At 50.4% G+C, this 19,718-nt stretch overlaps 1 protein-coding gene across 1 annotated transcript in view; it reads right to left on the reverse strand.

The window, feature by feature from the left end:
• The window catches only part of SLC16A7 (solute carrier family 16 member 7), a 150,445-nt gene extending 141,619 nt beyond the window's left edge, over window positions 1-8,826 (reverse strand). The window contains exon 1 of the mRNA XM_007063994.4: window positions 8,463-8,826. The gene's annotated coding sequence lies outside the window, so the exon portion shown is untranslated. The remainder of the gene's footprint in view (window positions 1-8,462) is intronic.
• Window positions 8,827-19,718: the final 10,892 nt, after the last annotated feature.

Genomic DNA, 19,718 nt, shown 5'->3' on the forward strand with positions numbered 1-19,718 from the left:
CCTCCTGTGTCTGACCAGGAGTTGGGAGGATTTGGGGGGAATCCGGGCCCACCCTCTACTCCGGGTTCCAGCACAGGGCCCTGTGGAACGCAGCTGTCTAGAGTGCCTCCTGGAACAGCTGTGCGACAGCCAAAACTCCGTGGGATACTTGCCCATGGCCTCCTCCCAACACCTTCTTTATCCTCACCATAGGACCTTCCTCCTGGTGTCTGATGATGCTTGTACTCCTCAGTCCTCCAACAGTCTGTGTTCTCACTCTCGGCTCTTAGTGCCTCTTGCTCCCAGCTCCTCACACGCATGCCACAAACTGAAGTGAGCTCCTTTTTAAAACCCAGGTGCCCTGATTAGCCTGCCTAGCAGCTTCTTGATTGGCTGCAGGTGTTCTAATCAGCCTGTCTTAAATGTCTCCAGAAGGTTCCTGATTGTTCTGGAACCTTCCCTGTTACCTTACCCAGGGAAAAGGGACCTACTTAGCCTGCTCTCCTGCTGCTGCCCTCTGGCCTGGGCTTTCCTTGCTTTTTGCCCCTGCTTTCGGCTCCCCCCCGCCCCCCGCGACCGGGCCAGACGCTCTCCCCCCTTTCTTTTCTTTTTGTTGTTTTTTTTTTCTCTGCTGTTGCTAGAGTGCTGGCCGGCCGCCGGCCGGCTGTTAGTCGTCCCGCCCCACCCCCACCCCCCCGCCCTCGGACGCTGCTGCCGCTCCAGCTGAAACACCCCCCTCTCCCCCCCCGAGAGAGGGGGTGCCTGCTGGCCCGCTTCCCCAGAGGGAGGGAGTGGAAGGACCCAGCCCACAGACCCAGCCACTTGCTGTTTGTCTGCGGACCCGTCTCCAGTCGAGAGGACTCTTATCACTTGCTCCGGCATTTCTGGAATGCAAAAAAGAAAGCCCGGAACAGACAGAGAAAGAGCTCTCCACCGGAGGAACAGATTGCCGTGGAGGGGGCCTAAGACTGAGTAACTTTCAAACTGTGCTCTCGTGTGGCAGGAGGGCTTGACTGTGTCTTAACTGTGTTTGTAGGGACACAGGGGGTGTGGCATGGAGCTGCCCCCCGATCTGTGTCCTCCCAACCCCCACACTACGATCTTCACCCCCCCACTCCATCATCTTTGCCGGCTGTCTAACATCTGCCTCTGGACTCAGCTGCTCACCCTGATTCCACCGCATGGGCCAGAAGCACCAGCCAACCAAACAGGACTCTCTGGGCAAGCGTACGGTGGTTCATGTGCCCCCCCCCCCGAATTGTCCACCCCACAGCTTGTCCCTTTCTACCTGACCCCAACTCCTGTTAATCACCTGCCACTGGCTGGCCTGGCGAGGGCAGCGGCGTGCCTTTCCTGCGGTGCGGCGATGGTGGGACCTGGGGAAGGTGCGCGCCAGGATTTTCTGCTGTGACTACACCCGGGGCACCAGCCGACGGAGAAATGCGGTGATAGAGCAGTTGGAACGGGAGGTGTTAGAGCTGGAGAGGCATCTGGCCGCCAGCCCCGAGGACCCGCTCCTCTGCGGAGCATGCCGAGAGAAGTGGGAGGAGCTCCGGGCCCTCGAGGAACATTGGGCCCGGGGCGCCTTTGTTCGATCCTGCATCCGCCTCCTTCGGGAGATGGATCGCGGCTCCTGCTTCTTCTATGCCCTGGAGAAAACGAGGGGGCCAAGAAACACATCACCTGCCTCCTGGCAAAAGACGGCACCCCCCTCACGGAACCGGCGGAGATGTGCGGGAGGGCCTGAGCCTTCTATGCAAGTCTTTTCTCCCCGATCCGACCAACCCTGGCGCTTGCAGAGTGCTCTGGGAGGAGTTCCCTACGGTCAGCACGAGCGACCGAGACCGGCTAGAGTTGCCTCTCACTCTGGCCGAGTTCTTGGAAGCCCTCCGTCGTATGCCCACTAATAAGTCTCCAGGCATGGACGGGCTGACCGTGAAGTTCTACCTCGTGTTTTGCGACGTCCTCGGCCCAGACCTAGTCACCGTCTGGGCCGAGTCTCTGCAGAGGTGGTCCTCCCTCTTTCATGCAGGCGAGCTGAGCTCGCCTTACTGCCGAAGAAGGGGGACCTCCGCGATTTACGAAATTGGTGTCCCGTCTCGCTCCTCAGCACGGACTACAAAATCGTAGCGAAAGCAATCTCGCTGTAGCTAGGGTCTGTGCTGGCGGATGTTATCCACCCAGACCAGACCTACACCGTCCCGGACCGCAGTATCTTTGATAACCTATTTCTGGTTTGGGACCTTTTGGAACTCGGGCGTAGAGACGGTCTGTCGTTCACCCTCCTGTCCCTAGATCAGGAGAAGGCTTTCGATAGGGTGGACCACGGGTACCTCCTGAGCACTCTGCGGGCGTTTGGCTTTGGACCCCAGTTTGTGGGTTTTCTCCGGGTGCTGTACACTTCCGCAGAGTGTCTGGTTAAGCTCAACTGGACCCTGACCGAACCGGTCAACTTCGGGCAAGGAGTACGGCAGGGGTGCCCCCTCTCAGGCCAGCTGTACGCTCTGGCGATCGAGCCATTCCTCTGTCTCCTCCGCAGGAGGTTGACAGGGTTGGTGCTGCGGGAGCCGGAGCTGCGGCTGGTCCTGTCGGCGTACGCCAATGACGTGCTCCTCGTGGTCCAGGACCCGGGTGACTTGGCGCGGATGGAGGCTTGCCAGGCCATCTATTCGGCAGCCTCCTCTGCCCAGGTCAACTGGGTCAAGAGCTCTGGCTTGGAGGTAGGAGACTGGTGGCAGGTGAGCTCCCTCCCACCCGCGCTTCAGACCGTCCGGTGGAGCGCGGGTCCACTGTTCTACCTCGGCGTTTACCTTTCTGCCACGCATCCCTCTCCGCTGGAGAACTGGGAAAACTTAGAGGATGGGGTGATAGAGCGGCTCCAGAAATGGACGGGACTACTCTGATGTCTCTCCCTCCGAGGGAGAACGTTGGTGCTTAATCAACTAGTCCTGTCCATGCTCTGGTACCGGCTTAACACCCTGGTCCCGGCCCCGGGTTTCCTGACCAACCTCCGGACATTGATTCTGGGGTTCTTTTGGTCAGGAATGCACTGGGCCCCTGTAGGGGTTCTTCATCTACCCCTGAAGGAAAGGAGGACAGGGCCTGAAGTGTCTGCACACTCAGGTCCGTGTCTTCCGTCTCCAGGCCCTACAGAGGCTCCTTTATGGTGCAGGCAGTTTGGCGTGGAGCATACTGGCGCACACCATCCTGCACCGCATCCGAGGGCTCCGATATGACCACTGAGGGTGCAGATCTCCTCGCGGAGCCCCTGCTACACAACCCCCAGCTCCGTGCGCAGGTGGCGGAGTCCTGCTCGGTGTGCGAGAGCTTGATTCTGGCAGAAGTCACAAGAGTCGGAGACCTCCTGGTCTATGACCGGGGAGACTGGCTGGATCTCCTGACGCTCGCTCGGTGCATGGGGCTCTCCAGATCTCGTACCCCCCGGCGAGTACTTCAGGAGGTGAAGGCTGCTTTGCCGCCCGCTGCTAGAACTTGCCTCGATTGGGTCCTTCTCGAGGGCACGCCCCGCTCACCCTCTACCCCAGGCCCGCCGGACCTTTTAATTGGACCCCTGCCCCATAGACCCAATCGACCCCCTCACCCCTTTACAGCAAGCTGGCTGCATGAACTGTAGCCGGTATGCTTCCAAACCGCGCCAAGGAAACATCTATATGCGCTCGTGCTCCACACCCTTCATGCCCTCACCCTAGTGTCCCGCCGCAACACAAAGTGGCAAGACCTTCTGCCACCTTTGAAGGGTGAGCAGCCCCGGTGGGCCAGCCTATATTCCACCTTGGTTCCGAGGCCCGTCGGGGACATCAGTTGGCAGCTCCTTCACGGAGCTGTGAGCACGGGGATGTACTTGGCACGGTTCAACCCCATCCCAGATACTTGTCCCTTTTGTGGTGTGAGGGAAACCCTGGCGCATGTATATTTGGAGTGTGCCAGGCTGCAGCTCCTGTTCCGGCTTCTCACAAATCTTTTATTATGTTTTTGGTTGTATTTTTCTCCTCACCTTTTTATTTATGCACTCCCCATCCGTGGCCTCACAAAGTCGCGGGATCTCCTAGTTAACCTCCTCCTGGCCCTGGCTAAAACGGCCATCTATAAAACCAGAGAGAGAGGAAGTTGGTCTATGGAGTTTCCTGTGACTGTGGGGCCGTTTTCCAATCCTCGGTCCGTTCACATATCCGGGCGGAGTTCCTCTGGGCGGTGTCCACCGACTCCCTTGATGCTTTTGAGGAGCGGTGGGTGCTGTCTGAGGCTCTCTGCTCGGTGTCCCCGTCCGGCTCCCTTTGTTTTGACCCTTTGATTGGGGGAAAGGGTAAGGGACCCCAGCCCCAGCCATTGCTGCTGCGGACACTACCACCTTAGAGGGGTCCTTTCACACGTGGGTGCACGTGCCCCCCCGGTTGTCCACCCCACAGCCTGCCCCTTTTGTTGGGTGCTTTCAGAGGAGGGAATTGTTGGTGACACTCAGGCGTGGCGCCAGGTAACTCGAGGGGGTGGCAGACCTTGAGAGCTGATGAAGCCCCCTCGCTCTGGACCACCAGGTAACTCGGAAGGGTGGAAGACCACGAGAGTCAAGGAAGCCCCCCCGCTCTGGGCCCAGGCAAGCTTGAACACTTCCCTCCCCTGAAGCTAATGAGAAAACAATTGTGATTGATTGCTGTGTTACACATTGCGTATGCTGTTGTTTTGTTTTGTAAGTGTGTTATGCAAATAAAAAAATACCTTTTTTGCTTAAAAAAAAAAATTACTCTCCTATAGCCATCTGGCCCGACCCTGTCAAAATAGCATTCCTATAACTCAATATATTTGCAAGTTCTAGGACAAGTATACATTGTATAACTAGAGACGTGTCTTTTATATTTTCAAATTGCATTAAGTTTGAGACTCATGTTATTCACTTGTTCATTAACTTTTCTCTTATGCACATTAAAATTGTATCAGTATTAGCATCATAACTGATCAATGTTTTACAAAATAGCAAAGCCAAGGGCTGAAGAACAACTTTGTGATGGAATGACCTACGATTCATCAATAAGCACAACCTTGCAATGGCATACAGGTAGCTAATGTAACTACCTAAACAATAAAATAAGATAAAGCTGAAAACAACTAAAAAGCATATCATTGAAAAATTGATCTACTATTCTACATTAGCTAACCTGGAAAGATTAAGGTCTAGGAAATCCCTGCAAGTAATAATACTTCCCCCAGGATGAAACTCACCCAGCCTTCCACTTTGTCTTTTACCTTTCACCCTCTGATGTTTGTCATCCCTTTTTTAAGATTACATTTCCTCTTTAGCCTAACTATAACCCCTGAAGGCTATGATAAGAAAACAGAAGGGGGAAATGTAAAGGTGTATTTTGAAGGATAAATATGGGTGGAACGAACACAGATACTGGGTATTCTAGTAGAGCGACATTTTTATGATACAGGAAATGACTTCTAACTGGGGGCAGTCCTGACAACTATTGCTTTTATTGTGGAAAACAGACAAGATAAAATCACTAAGATAAAAGCTCAATACTAAATTAAAACTACCACTAACTCCTCATGCAGTTATTACTCCATACTAAGTTACACACTTAAGAGAAATGTCTAATAGAAAAAGCCATCTTCAACTCTCTTCTGATCAAACTGATACTTACCAGTTTCTATCCCTCAAAATTAATTTATAAATTCATTTTAAGGGTCAGAGAAACTGCATTTATTCAGCATTCTTTATCAAAAACAATATCAGAAACCTTCAATATTAAAGAACTTTAATATGCAGTCTAGAACTAAAGGAGAGGGGAGAAGGTTCTCTTTTTTAAAAAAAGTATGTATCTTATTAATATTACCAAATATAACTAACTTAAACATAAACCATTTTCCTTTCCTTTATTGGCCTTTTTTGTAATTTCTTTCTGCTTTTTCTATCTGTCCAAAATATTTGCGTTTAAGCATGACCTTCATATGATTCAACTCTCTTTAGACCTGGGCTGGCATGTTGCTAGGCTTATCTGGTGTGCTGTTGAGTTTACAGCCCCACTCCTGCAAAGAAAGCTGTATGCACCTATTTCATTACTATTTGATAAGTAGCTTGAGCTACAGCAATGCAAAGAATTACTATTAAGACCAGTGAAACATATATGGAAGGCTCCACAAGCCAGTGACCTCAGTTTGCTCAGATGTTTTAACCACACAGGTTTCCAACAATTATCTTAGTAAGATTCCTACTTCACCAATGGGCATGTGATGCACTCTGCATGTCTGAAATGGCCCTGCCTTAGATGTGAAAACTCAGGGGGACTCATTCCTATGTTGATATTGTGCCTGGGACAGAGACTGAGGAGATAATGTGCCTTCTGGATACTAGGACTGCCAGGGGACAGTTAAACCTAGCATGGTTTAGGGGTGGGCAGCTTCTTGGCCTGCTCTAAACTTGTGCTTCAGCTGTAACATTATATGGGCCATTCCAGGAGCCAGAAATAGCTGAGGCATGGCAGTGCCTCACTGATGCCCCATGTACCAGGGCACCCTGCAACAGAACAGGGTGGTAGAGCAGGGCTAATTATGCTCCTCCTGCTAAGGAAGCCCCTTAAATTGGAAACATTCCCTGAAGGAACTTTAGGACTACTTTGCACCCCTTATATCTGGAAGTATGCTGAAGTATATGAAGTAGCTGCAGTAACAAAATGAACTCCCCCATGTCTACTTCTCCTTCTATACCGTGCCAGTGACACCGTTGGATCAATAAATATCCACCATAACCAACACCAGAATGATTGTAGTAGTAATCAGAGCAATACATAAGAGCTGCAGAGTCGGGAGACTTATTCTGGCCGAATTTTCCCACAGCTCAGGAGACAGGATCTCTACTTCCTTCAGCCCCACCTCTCAGAATAATAAATTGATCGAGTTGTTGTTTTTAGAAGTTCCCACGTTTCCCTCTGGAGCCTTCCCCAGTGTGCAAGTGCCTTGGTACAGTGTGCGCTAGACTCGGGCAGTCTCCGGGCGGCAGGCAGCACAGCCACCTCCAGCGAGCCCTTGCCAGGCTTATGCTGAGTGAACTCAGCACTGCAGGGCTGGGTTCCAGGCGGCCCCAGCTTCCCCTCAACGAACCAACCGGGCAATGCCGGGCGGCCGAGCCCACCTCCCCTCCCAGGCGCATCCGGTTCCCGTCCTCATCCTCCATTCCTCTCCAGCGGCCAGCCGCCGCCTCCGCGCCGCTTCCTATTGGCCACCGCAGGGTGGGGAGTAGGGGAGGGGCCGAAGCAGCCGCCACGCTCGCTGAGCATCGCCAGCCACCGCCCCCGGCCCGTGCCTGTCTGGCCGCTGCACCCCACGGCTCTGCCCCGGGCAAGCCAGTTGCTGTAGGGCGCTGACAACGAGACGGGCCACGCTGGCCCGTGGTCTGCCCAGTAGCACGCCCAGCCTGGGGCAGCTCCAGCGCGGGGGAGGAGGCGGGGGCCGGGCTGTGTGATGAGAGGCTAAGGGGGCGCGTGGTGATGCTGCGGCGCAGACACAAAGGCGTGAGCCAAGCGCGCTCACCTCCTCTGCCCCCGGCGCTGCCAAGCAGCGGTTCCCAGCGCGGCTAGCGCCTCATAATAACGGGCAGTCCCAGGAATGGCCCCGGCCTCGCGGTCAGAGAAGCATCCCGCGGGGGTGGAGCGGTCCCACCGTCAGCGCCCTACAGCGCGCCATGGTGCGGGGCCGCGCAGCGGGGGCGGCTTCTGCGCTTCTCCCCGCGGCTCCGGAGACTGGCGGGGGGCGCCGGGTGCCCAAGCCACCGCCACACAGGGGCACTTCAGCTTGCGGGGATGGGAGAGAGCACTGGCCGCCGCTCTTTGTGTGTGCCTGCGGCAGCGGCTGGCAGTGGGGCGGGGGGGGGGGGGACACAAACAATCCAAGAGCAGCAGCAGTTGTAGTGGTGCCGTGTGTGTGAGTGTGTGTGTGTGAGAGAGAGAGAGACTGAAGCTGTCACGTGCTAGGGTACCCGCCCCTTGCCCACAATCCAAGGGCAGCAGCAACTGTGGTGTGCCCCTGGCGCACACACACACACACGCAGAGTGTGTGTGTGTCAGTGATTGAGGCTGTGCTGGGATACCTGCCCCTTGCCCACAACCCAAGGGCAGCAGTTCGTGTGTGTGTGGGGGGGGGGGGGGAATCTGTGGCAATGAGCGAGCCTGCTTGGGCATCCTCTCTCCGCACACAAGCCAGTGCCAGCCGCTGTTTGTGCAGGGCGGGTGTCAGTAAGTGAGCCCACTGGGCCGCCTGCATCCCACTCACACCCCAGCCTCGGCAGCGGAGGCTCTGGAGCGCGTGTCTGAGAGCGGCTCCCGGCCCGCTGCCCACACTCCGGGGGCAGCAGCCGGCACGCACGATGGGCACGCACACTAGCCCTGGTGCTAGCCCCCTTCCCGCCCAGGCAAGCGCCGAGATAAGAGGCCGCCTCCGCCTCCTCCCTCCTGAGGGGTCGGTTACGTTACCTGGTCTCTAGCTTGGGCTCGGTGGGCTGGATCTAATCCCGCCGCCGGCTCCTCTCGCTGCCACTGGGTGAGTGGATTTATTTATTTATTTATGTATTTATTCACCATGACGTGTCCCCAGCAGCAGCAGCAGCAGCAGCAGGAGGGAGCCCTTGTGTTTGTCTGGGGCAGGCGGCTGCCCCTGCTGCTCGCTGACCGGCTGCCGCTCGCGGCCCAAAGTACAAGGCGCCGGTTTCCCGGGGAATGGTGACAAAGGGGGTGTCGTTGCGGCCGCTACAGCAGCAGCCAGGTGGCTGGGCGGAGGCTGCTGCCGGAGACGCCTCCTGGGCTACCCAACCGGGCTCCTGGCCCTGCCTGATGGAACGGGAGGGGCGCCGCGGAGACCGAGAAGGCGGGGTGGGGGCGAGCGGGTGTCAGACCAGAGGGGCAGTAGTGGGAGGGGAGCGGGTGTCAGACCTGGGGCAGTAGTGAGGGAGGGGAGCGGGTGTCATACCAGAGGGACAGTGGTGGGAAGGGAGCGGGTGTCAGACCTGGGGCAGTAGTGAGGGAGGGGAGCGGGTGTCATACCAGAGGGGCAGTGGTGGGAAGGGAGCGGGTGTCAGACCAGAGGGGCAGTGGTGGGAAGGGAGCGGGTGTCAGACCTGGGGCAGTAGTGAGGGAGGGGAGCGGGTGTCATACCAGAGGGGCAGTGGTGGGAAGGGAGCGGGTGTCAGACCTGGGGCAGTAGTGAGGGAGGGGAGCGGGTGTCAGACCAGAGGGGCAGTAGTGGGAGGGGAGCGGGTGTCAGACCAGAGGGGCAGTAGTGAGGGAGGGGAGCGGGTGTCAGACCAGAGGGGCAGTAGTGAGGGAGGGGAGCGGGTGTCAGACCAGAGGGGCAGTAGTGGTGGGGTGAGGGGAGCGGGTGTCAGACCAGAGGGGCAGTAGTGGGAGGGGAGCGGGTGTCAGACCAGAGGGGCAGTAGTGGGAAGGGAGCGGGTGTCAGACCTGGGGCAGTAGTGAGGGAGGGGAGCGGGTGTCATACCAGAGGGGCAGTAGTGGGAAGGGAGCGGGTGTCAGACCAGAGGGGCAGTAGTGAGAGAGGGGAGCGGGTGTCAGACCAGAGGGGCAGTAGTGGGAGGGGAGCGGGTGTCATACCAGAGGGGCAGTAGTGGTGGGGGAAGGGGAGCGGGTGTCAGACCTGGGGCAGTAGTGAGGGAGGGGAGCGGGTGTCAGACCAGAGGGGCAGTAGTGGTGGGGGGAGGGGAGCGGGTGTCAGACCTGGGGCAGTAGTGAGGGAGGGGAGCGGGTGTCAGACCAGAGGGGCAGTAGTGGTGGGGGGAGGGGAGCGGGTGTCAGACCTGGGGCAGTATTGAGGGAGGGGAGCGGGTGTCATACCAGAGGGGCAGTAGTGGGAAGGGAGCGGGTGTCAGACCAGAGGGGCAGTAGTGGTGGGGGGAGGGGAGCGGGTGTCATACCAGAGGGGCAGTAGTGGGAAGGGAGCGGGTGTCAGACCAGAGGGGCAGTAGTGAGAGGGGAGCGGGTGTCAGACCAGAGGGGCAGTAGTGGTGGGGGGAGGGGAGCGGGTGTCAGACCAGAGGGGCAGTAGTGGTGGGGGGAGGGGAGCGGATGTCAAACCAGAGGGGCAGTAGTGGTGGGGGGAGGGGAGCGGGTGTCAGACCAGAGGGGCAGTAGTGGGAGGGGAGCGGGTGTCAGACCAGAGGGGCAGTAGTGGTGGGGGAAGGGGAGCGGGTGTCAGACCTGGGGCAGTAGTGAGGGAGGGGAGCGGGTGTCAGACCAGAGGGGCAGTAGTGGGAAGGGAGCGGGTGTCAGATCAGAGGGGCAGTAGTGGGAAGGGAGCGGGTGTCAGACCAGAGGGGCAGTAGTGGGAGGGGAGCGGGTGTCAGACCTGGGGCAGTAGTGAGGGAGGGGAGCGGGTGTCATACCAGAGGGGCAGTAGTGGTGGGGGGAGGGGAGCGGGTGTCAGACCTGGGGCAGTAGTGAGGGAGAGGAGCGGGTGTCAGACCAGAGGGGCAGTAGTGGTGGGGTGAGGGGAGCGGGTGTCAGACCTGGGGCAGTAGTGAGGGAGGGGAGCGGGTGTCAGACCAGAGGGGCAGTAGTGGGAGGGGAGCGGGTGTCAGACCAGAGGGGCAGTAGTGGGAAGGGAGCAGGTGTCAGACCAGAGGGGTAGTAGTGGGAAGGGAGCGGGTGTCAGACCAGAGGGGCAGTACTGGTGGGGGGAGGGGAGCGGGTGTCATACCAGAGTGGCAGTAGTGAGGGGGGAGCCTCCTCAACTTCCTAGATTCCCAGAGTCAACAAGGCCTCCAAGATCAATTGACCTATGCACTCCTCCACATGGGCAAGAGCTCCTGCCCCACACACAGACATACATGTAGTATCTACAGCAGGGGTGGGTAAACTTTTTGGCCTGAGGGCTACATTGGGGAATAGAAATTCTATGGCGGGCCATGAATGCTCACAAAATTGGGGTTGGGGTGTGGAGGGGTTAGGACTCTGGTTGGAGGTGCAGGCTCTCGGGTGGGCCTGGGGATGAGTTTGGGGTGTAGGAGGCTGCTGTGAGCTGGGACCGAGGGGTTTGGAGGGGGATCAGGGCTGAGGCAGGGGAGCCGGTTCCAGCAGGGCGTGCGGGCTCTGGGGTGGGGCTGGGGATGAGAGGTTTGGGGTGCAGGAGGGTGCTCCCTGCTGGAATCAAGGGGTTTGGAGAGTGGGAGGGGGATCAGGGCTAGAGCAGGGAGTTGGGGCATGGGGAGAGGCTTGGGTGCAGGCTTCAAGTGACGCTTACCTCAAGCAGCTCCCGGAAGCAATGGCATGTCCCTTCTTCGGCTCCTACTCGTGGAGCAGCCCCGACCCTTGGAGTGGGGCCATGCCGCGGCTTCCGGGAGCTGCATGGTGCAACCCGTGACCCAGCGCCCCAGTGAGAGCTCGCGGGCCAGCTTAAAATGGCACTGTACTTCGCCCACCCCGATCTACAGGATAAGCTGAGACCCCCAACCTCTCAGGAAGCCTGGACCAAATAATTGTATGATGTGGTTTGGCTTTGTTTTTTTAAGGTGGAGAAGGAGAGGACAAGGGCACTTGGCCCATGAAGGTCTGTCAAGTGTGACACCTTTCACATGACACTCATGCATTTGGCAGGCAAAGTGTCAAACTCTCCCAGCCCTTATTATTACACGCCTGACACGTCCCAGTACATGATCCAGTTTTCAGCTGCTCATATCTTTGCAGCACTATAACCTTTAGGGCTGAAATTTTCCATGCCTGGTGTCTGCGTCAGGCCGAAGTAGTTTGGAAAGTTTGGAAGCTAAAATGGTTCAGCTGTTTCTGAGAATGAGGTTACAGAAAAATTCATTGTTTTACCTGTGCTAAAAATAAATTCTGATGACCATTTCCTTGAAGAGCTTTACCATCTGCATACTTGGGGCCAGGACTTCGAAATTTGGCAATGTGGTGCCCTTTTTGATAGCGATGTGCCTTGTGCCATCATTATGAAAATCAGCCCAAATCTGGCCAAGTTATAAACTTCACTAAAAAAATCTCAAGTTCACACATGTTCAGCAGATGTTTGTTAGAATGGCAGCTAAATTTTCTGAAGATTCCATCCTTAAGACAAGGGTCTTGTGGAAAAAATAATATGTGATCATATAATTAAAGACTGCATCATAATACAGGTGCACAAGGGGGCCAAATTAAGGTTCTGGGAGCAATCTTGATTCTAGCATTTCCTAATTTTGTGTTAGACTTTGCAATCTTAATGTATTTTTATTGTAATTTTAAACTAAAATATAAAGATATTCCAAATATCCTTTATACCGGGGAAACTTGCACTGGGCTGGGAGCCAGAAGGTTTGGTCTTAATGACTGAATACTGGTAATATTTCTGTACAGCTCACAGGTCTTATTATTGACCTCACATCTTCAGCTCCGGAGGCAGAAACTGTCATTCCACCATTTTATATATAAGAAAACAGAGGTTATACAAGGTCTGGCAGACCTGGGCATTGGCAAAGCTAGGAAGAGAACCCAGGTCTCTAACATTACAGCCTCAAGTCCCTTCCACTCAGCCTTTCAAAATAAATGTGCCAAAATCATGAGCTTAGTTATTCTGCTTCTAAACCACTGGACCACACTGCTCCCAGAGCCAGGAATAGAACCGAGAATCATGTCCACCATTTCACTGCTGTCTCACAAATAAGAACATAAAAATGGCCATACTGGGTCAGACCAATGGTCCATCTAGCTCAGTATCCTGTTTTCCAACAGCGGCCAATGCCAGATGCATCAAAGGGAATGAACAGAACAGGGCAATTATCAAGTGATTCATCCCCTTTTCTCCATTCCCAGCATCTGGCAGTCAGAGGCTTAGGGGCACCCAGAGCATGGGGTTGTATCCCTGACCATCTTGGCTAATAGCCATCGGTGGACCTATCCTCCATAAACGTATCTAATTCTTTTTTGAACCCAGTTATAGTTCTGGCCTTCACAACATCCCTGGCAATGAGTTCCACAGGTTGACTGTATGTTTTGTGAAGAAGTACTTTCTTATATTTGTTTTAAACCTGCTGCCTGTTAATTTAATTAGATGACCCCTTGTCAAAGTTCCCTCCCCACTCTGAACTCTAGGGTACAGATGTGGGGACCCTCATGAAAGACCCCCTAAACTTACTTCTACCAGCTTAGGTTAAATCTTTCCCAAGGCACAAATTATTTGGCTTTGGAGGGTACGCTGCCCCCACCAAGTGATTTAACAAAAAATCAGGGAAAGGACCACTTGGAGTTCCTATTCCCCCAAAATATTCCCCCAAGCCCTTACACTGCCTTTCCTGGGGAGGCTTGGGAATAATATCCTAACCAATTGGTTACAAAGTGATCACAGACCCAAACCCCTGGGTCTTAGGACAATAGAGAAATCAGTCAGGTTCTTAAAAAAAGATTTTATTTTAAAAAAAAGGTAAAAATCATCTCTGTAAAATCAGGATGGAAAATAACTTTACAGGGTAACAAAAGATTCAAAAACACAGCAGAACTTCCTCCAGGCTTAGTTTCAAAGTTACAATAAACAGGAATAAACCTCCCTCCAGCAAAGGAAAAATTCACAAGCAAAACAAAAGATAATCTAACACGCCTTGCCTGGCTTTTTACTTACAATTTTTGTAATATGAGAGACTTTTAGGATGGTTTATAGGAGAAGGAGTTTTCTGACCTGATGCTTCTCTGCTTCCCAAGAGAATACACAAAACAAAGCCTTCCCCCTCCCCCCCCCCCCAAGATTTGAAAGTATCTTGTTTCCCCATTGGTCCTTTTGGTCAGGTGCCAACCAGGTTATTTGAGCTTCTTAACCCCTTACAGGGAAGGAGGAATTCTAGGCTACCCTTAACTGTATGGTTATGACACCTCTGGTTCTTGTGTTATGTAAAGGGGTAAATAACACTTCCATAATCACTTTCTTCACAACATTCATGATTTTGTAGACCTCTATCATATCATTCACTTAGTCGTCTCTTTTCCAAGATGAAAAGCCCCAGTCTTTTAAATCTCTCCTCATATAGAAGCTGTTCCATACCCTTCATCATTTTTGTTGCCCTTTTCTGTACCTTTTCCATTAGTAATATATATTTTTTGAGATGGGGTGACCAGAACTGCACAGAGTATTGTGAACATACCATCGATTTGTATAGTGTCATATTTACTGTCTCATTTTTTATCCCGGTCCTAATGGTTTCCAACATTGTTAGCTTTTTTGACTGCTGTTGCCCATTGAGTAGATGCTTTCAGAGAACTATTCACAATTACTCCAAGATCTCCTTCTTGAGTGGTAACAGCTTATTTAGATCCCATCATTTTGTATGTATAGTTGATATTAGGCATTCCAATATCATTACTTTGCATGTATCAATACTGAATTTTATCTGCCATGTTGCACAGTCACCCAGTTTTGTGAGATCCCTTTGTAACTTTTTGCAGTTTGCTTTGGTTTTAACTATCTTGAGTAATTTTGTGTCATCTACAAACTTTGCCACCTCACTATTTACCTCTTCTCATAAATATAAAAGGAAGGGTAACCACCTTTCTGTATACAGTGCTATAAAATCCCTCCTGGCCAGAGGCAACATCCTGTTACCTGTAAAGGGTTAAGAAGCTCAGCTAACCTGGCTGGCACCTGACCCAAAGGACCAATAAGGGAACAAGATACTTTCAAATCTTGTGGGGGGGGGAAAAGGCTTTTGTTTGTGCTCTTTGTTTACGTGTTTGTTCTCTCTTGGGACTGAGAGAGGCCAGGCAGAAATCCATCTTCTCCAACCCATCCTAATCCAAGTCTCCAATATTGCAACCAGTATAGGTAAGCCAGGCAAGGTGGATTAGTTTATCTTTTGTTTTATGTGTATTTTCCCTGTGTTAAGAGGGAGGTTTATTCCTGTTTTCTGTAACTTTAAGGTTTTTCCCAGAGGGGGATCCTCTGTGTTTTGAATCTGAATACCCTGTAAAGTATTTTCCATCCTGATTTTACAGAGGTGATTCTTTTACCTTTCCTTTAATTCAAATTCTTCTTTGAAGAACCTGATTGATTTTTCATTGGTCTTAAGATCCAAGAGTTTCGGTCTGTGTTCACCTGTACAAATTGGTGAGGATTATTATCAAGCCTTCCCTGGGAAAGGGGGTTTAGGGTTTGGGGGGATATTTTGAGGAAAGACGTCTCCAAGTGGTCTCTTTCCCTGTTCTTTGTTTAAAACGCTTGGTGGTGGCAGCATACTGTTCAAGGCCAAGGCAAAGTTTGTACCTTGGGGAAGTTTTTAACCTAAGCTGGTAAGAATAAGCTTAGGGGGTCTTTCATGCGGACCCCACATCTGTACCCGAGAGTTCAGAGTGGGGAGGAGCCCTGACACCCCTTTTTCAGATCATGTATGAATATGTTGAACAGTACTGATTCCAGTACAGATCTCTGGGGGACACTGCTATTTACCTCTCTCCATTCTGAAAACTGATCATTTATTCCCTCCTTTGTTTTCTGTCTTTTAAGCAGTTATTGATTCTTGGGAGGACATTTCCTCTTATCCCATGACTGTTTACTTTGCTTAAGAGTCTTTGGTGAGAGACATTGTCAAAGGCTTTCTGAAAGTCCAAGTACACTGTAATGGGTTCCCCCAGGGTGCCACTTGGAACTGGGGTACCACTGAGACTGCCTGATCCACCAGCCTGGGCCCTTTCATTGTACTGCTGAGGCAAGCCAGCCAGGCTTAGACTGCGCTTAACCAGCGTACAAAAAGGTAAGGACACACCCATCTGCAGCTTTACACACAGATGCTGAGGTCAGCTAGAGAACTTCCCAGTACTCAAGTGCATACATCCCTCTGGAGTGCAAACCCAAAATTATACCATCTTGTGCTGCACAGCGTAAGCTCATGAAATTTGCCCTTTTCCTCAATGTGAAGAGAGATATGCAACAGCTTTTGCACCCCAGTTATGAATTCCACACTCTGGGTTTTAGATAAAACAAAAACAAGTTTATTAACTACAAAAGATAGATTTTACGTGATTATAAGGGATAGCAAACAGATCAAAGTAGATTACCCAGCAAATAAAGCAAAACACAATCTAATATTAATATACTAAATAAATTGGTTACAAGTGGCAAATTCTCACCCAAACTGATGTTTTAGGCAGATTACAGAGACTTGCTTGCAGCTTAAAACTCCAGATATTCCTTTTACAGGCCAGACACCCTCTAGCCTGGGCTCAGCCCTTCCACCACAGCTCAGTCTTTTTGTTTCTTGGGTGTTTCCAGCAGCCTTCTTTCTTGGGCGGGGAGTTAGTGAAAAATGAACCCGATGATGTCATTCCTCTGCCTTAAATAGGCTTTGCATATGGCAGGAATCCTTTGTCTCCCAGTTTGATTACCACCCTGTCAGGGGAAGAATATTAATATTATTATGGAGTTTAGTACCAGGTAACTTGGTCACATATCCCATATATCCCATAACTCAGAGGTAGTTTGTAACGTTCTCAGGAAAGCTTCCCCGGTGGGAGATTAGCATCTTCTAATACCTATTGTTCTCCCTAATGGTCCATTGACTTGTTTCCAGCCAGCCTGCTGGACTGATTGCTTTCTGTCTGGTGAGTGTTCCCCATGTGTAAACACAATTTGTAGTACAGATACGTACTCAATATTCAGATGCAGAAATGATACATGCATACAAGTAGGATAATCATATTCAGTAAATTATAACCTTTCCAATTATATCTGTCACATGCCTTATCTTGCACAAAATACATCATAATTATGCCATACTCATATCATAACAATATCTCTATGAAGAATATGGGGGCATACACTATATCCACTGGATCACCCTTCACCACCATGCCCTCAAAGAATTCTAATAGGTTGGGGAGGCATGATTTTCCTTTGCAAAAACCTTGTTGACTCTTCCCCAACATATCATGTCCATCTATATATCTGATAATTATGTTCTTTACTATCGTTTCAACCAGTTTGCCTGGTACTGAAGCTAGGCTTGCTGGCCTGTAATTGCCAGAATCGCCTCTTGAGCCTTTTTAAAATATTGGTGTCACATTAGCTATCCTCCAGTCATTTTGTATAGTTATATTACCATTGGCAAAGTATGTGTTGTGTCCCTCTCTATGGATTGGTCCACACAGAGGATAACAGCCTAGTTCTGCTACTGATTTCTCCAAGTAGATTAAGCCTGTGCTGAGGTTCTTAAGACCCTTGGTTCAAACCCTACTGACCATCTTATAGGGAAAAAATTGTATATAAATAAAGGCTGTGTTATAATGGATATATACAAGGGGAAGAATTATGATTGCATGGGGAATCTTAATTTTTTCCCTTTTCTAACTTTTGAGTTGCTTGATTTTAAAACCTTACTGTTTAATATAGCTTAATGTAACATATAAAATTCTCACAAATTAGTGGGAGAAGCCTGGAAAAATTGTAGCTGTTGAAATTATGTTGCTAAACATTGTGTTTAAATTTGGATAACCTGTTAATTTTGTTGTTGTATTTGTATTACATGCATTTTAGTTAAAGGGAGCCCTCCCTTTGGGAACAGAGTTGAAACTGAAATTATATGTATAAATGGAGTATAGGTAAAGGAATAGGGACTGTACTGCGGTTGAGGATGGGTGGATATTCTGTTTTGTGGCTGATGAGTGAGAAAGAAGGAGTTTTTTTTTTAATGAGTGTGTTTTTGAGAAACATTTAGATTTATTTTACAACTGGTATTAATATCATTAAACACAAGATATGTACACTAGAAACCTGAATGATGTGACCTTTTATTGTACCTTCAACCTCCCATCTCCATTTTCCTTCTTATTTATTTGTTGCTATCCACTGCTTTGTATTGTGTACTTAGATTGCAAGTTCTTCCAGGTAGGGACTATTTTATCATCTGTACAATACCTAACACAATGGGTCCTCATTGCCGATCGAGGCACTTCTGTTAGGTAAGGAAGCCTTCTGAAAAATCCTGAGACATCTTGGAATTCTAGCAAAGATTGTTAATTTGATAAAAGCGTTATATGATGAGACTGTATGCTGCTTCAGGACAGAGAGTGGAAACCTGGAATGGTTTAAGATTGTCACTGGTATAAGGCAAGGTTGCGTGCTATCCCCACTTCTTTTCTGCATTGTCATTGACTTGCTGGTGAGAAGAGCCATGGCTGCTGCTGAAGACACTGGTATTGTATGGGCAAAATATAAGCTGTGAGAGCTAGACATAGTCATACTGGATACCAGGTTGGGTGGAATGAAAAGACTGTTTATAAGTATACAAGCAGAAGCTGCTAAAGTGGAATTTTGCATCAGTATCCAGAAAAGTAAGATCATAGAGATATGAGAGAATGCTGTCAACTGTGGCAGATTTGAGATTGATCGAGAAGAGTATGAAAGAGGTGATGACTTTATCTTTGAAGTACAATATCTGCTAATGGCCAACTCACAAAGTGAAAGCCAGAATCAGAAAAGCCAGTGAAGGATTTTCCTGTTTGTCAAATATCTGGAAAAGTAATAAGATACATCTATACACTAAAATGAGATTAAACAACACTATTGTCTTCCCAACACTACAGCTCAGAAATGTGGCAGATAGTGGAAGTCCATAATAGGAAGATGAATGCATTTCACCAGCTTTATTTAAGAAATATCTTGGGCATTTATGGGTCAGCAGCCTGTGGACTCAACAATCAGACAGAGATGGCTACTCCAAGGCAGATGCCACATGGTAGGAAAAGAAGGCGTAGAGAACAAAGAATGACTTATTGCAAGATGATTGAAAAGGATGCTGTTGTCATGGACATGACTTATGATGGAGTCAAGCACCCTAGCTCTGGACAAACAACAGTGGGAAAAATGGGTTACCTCTAGATTCTAAGACTAAGTAACGCTGACTTATATAAAGAGTCACTTTTAGTCATGTGATACTTGCTTTTCTTTCTGGAACAGGCTGAGTACCTCAGAGTCTATTTATGACAATAATCAATAATCCTGGTGCTGCTAAAGTGGCTGGGTGTGTGGGGTTTCGGGGGGTGGAGGTGGGGGGGGCAGGGTTGGAAGTATACTCTAAAAACAATCAACAAACTAGGAAGAAATGCCAGCCCGGAAGAATGCAATGAATAGGAAAAAATAAGCAATGATTGGTGGGAATGAGGGGAAAGAAACTTACACATGGGGCCAATTATCTCAGTTACGGGCATGCCACCCCATTGATGTCAATGGGATTGCAATTATGTACATAAGGGCAGAAGCTGGCACTGTATCTTTCATAAAGGAGCCACCCTGTTTGAGTAAAAGGCAGCAGAACTGTACTTAGCCTGCTCTGATTGAGGAGATCATTTTAAACTGAATCTCATCCACAATGCAGGGAGTAGGTATGTCAAAGCCTGATAGAGATGGGATGGGAGTGTGGATGGTGCCTAAAGAGTCCTAGACACTATTTGACTGTCCCCTTACTGCTGTTTAAAGACAGAGTTGATTAGACTCAACTGAGAGTCACAGTTTCTGTTCGAAAAAAGAAAAGGAGTGCTTGTGGCACCTTAGAGACTAACAAATTTATTTGAGCATAAGCTTTCGTGAGCTACAGCTCACTTTATCGGATGCATTCAGTGGAAAATACAGTGGGGAGATTTATATACACAGAGAACATGAAACAATGGGTGTTACCATACACACTGTAATGAGAGTGATCAGGTAAGGTGAGCTATTACCAGCAGGAGAGAGAAAAAAAGAAAAAAAAAACACTT

This window comes from Chelonia mydas, chromosome 1 (genome assembly GCF_015237465.2).
Source record: "Chelonia mydas isolate rCheMyd1 chromosome 1, rCheMyd1.pri.v2, whole genome shotgun sequence".
Lineage (NCBI taxonomy): Eukaryota > Metazoa > Chordata > Testudines > Cheloniidae > Chelonia > Chelonia mydas.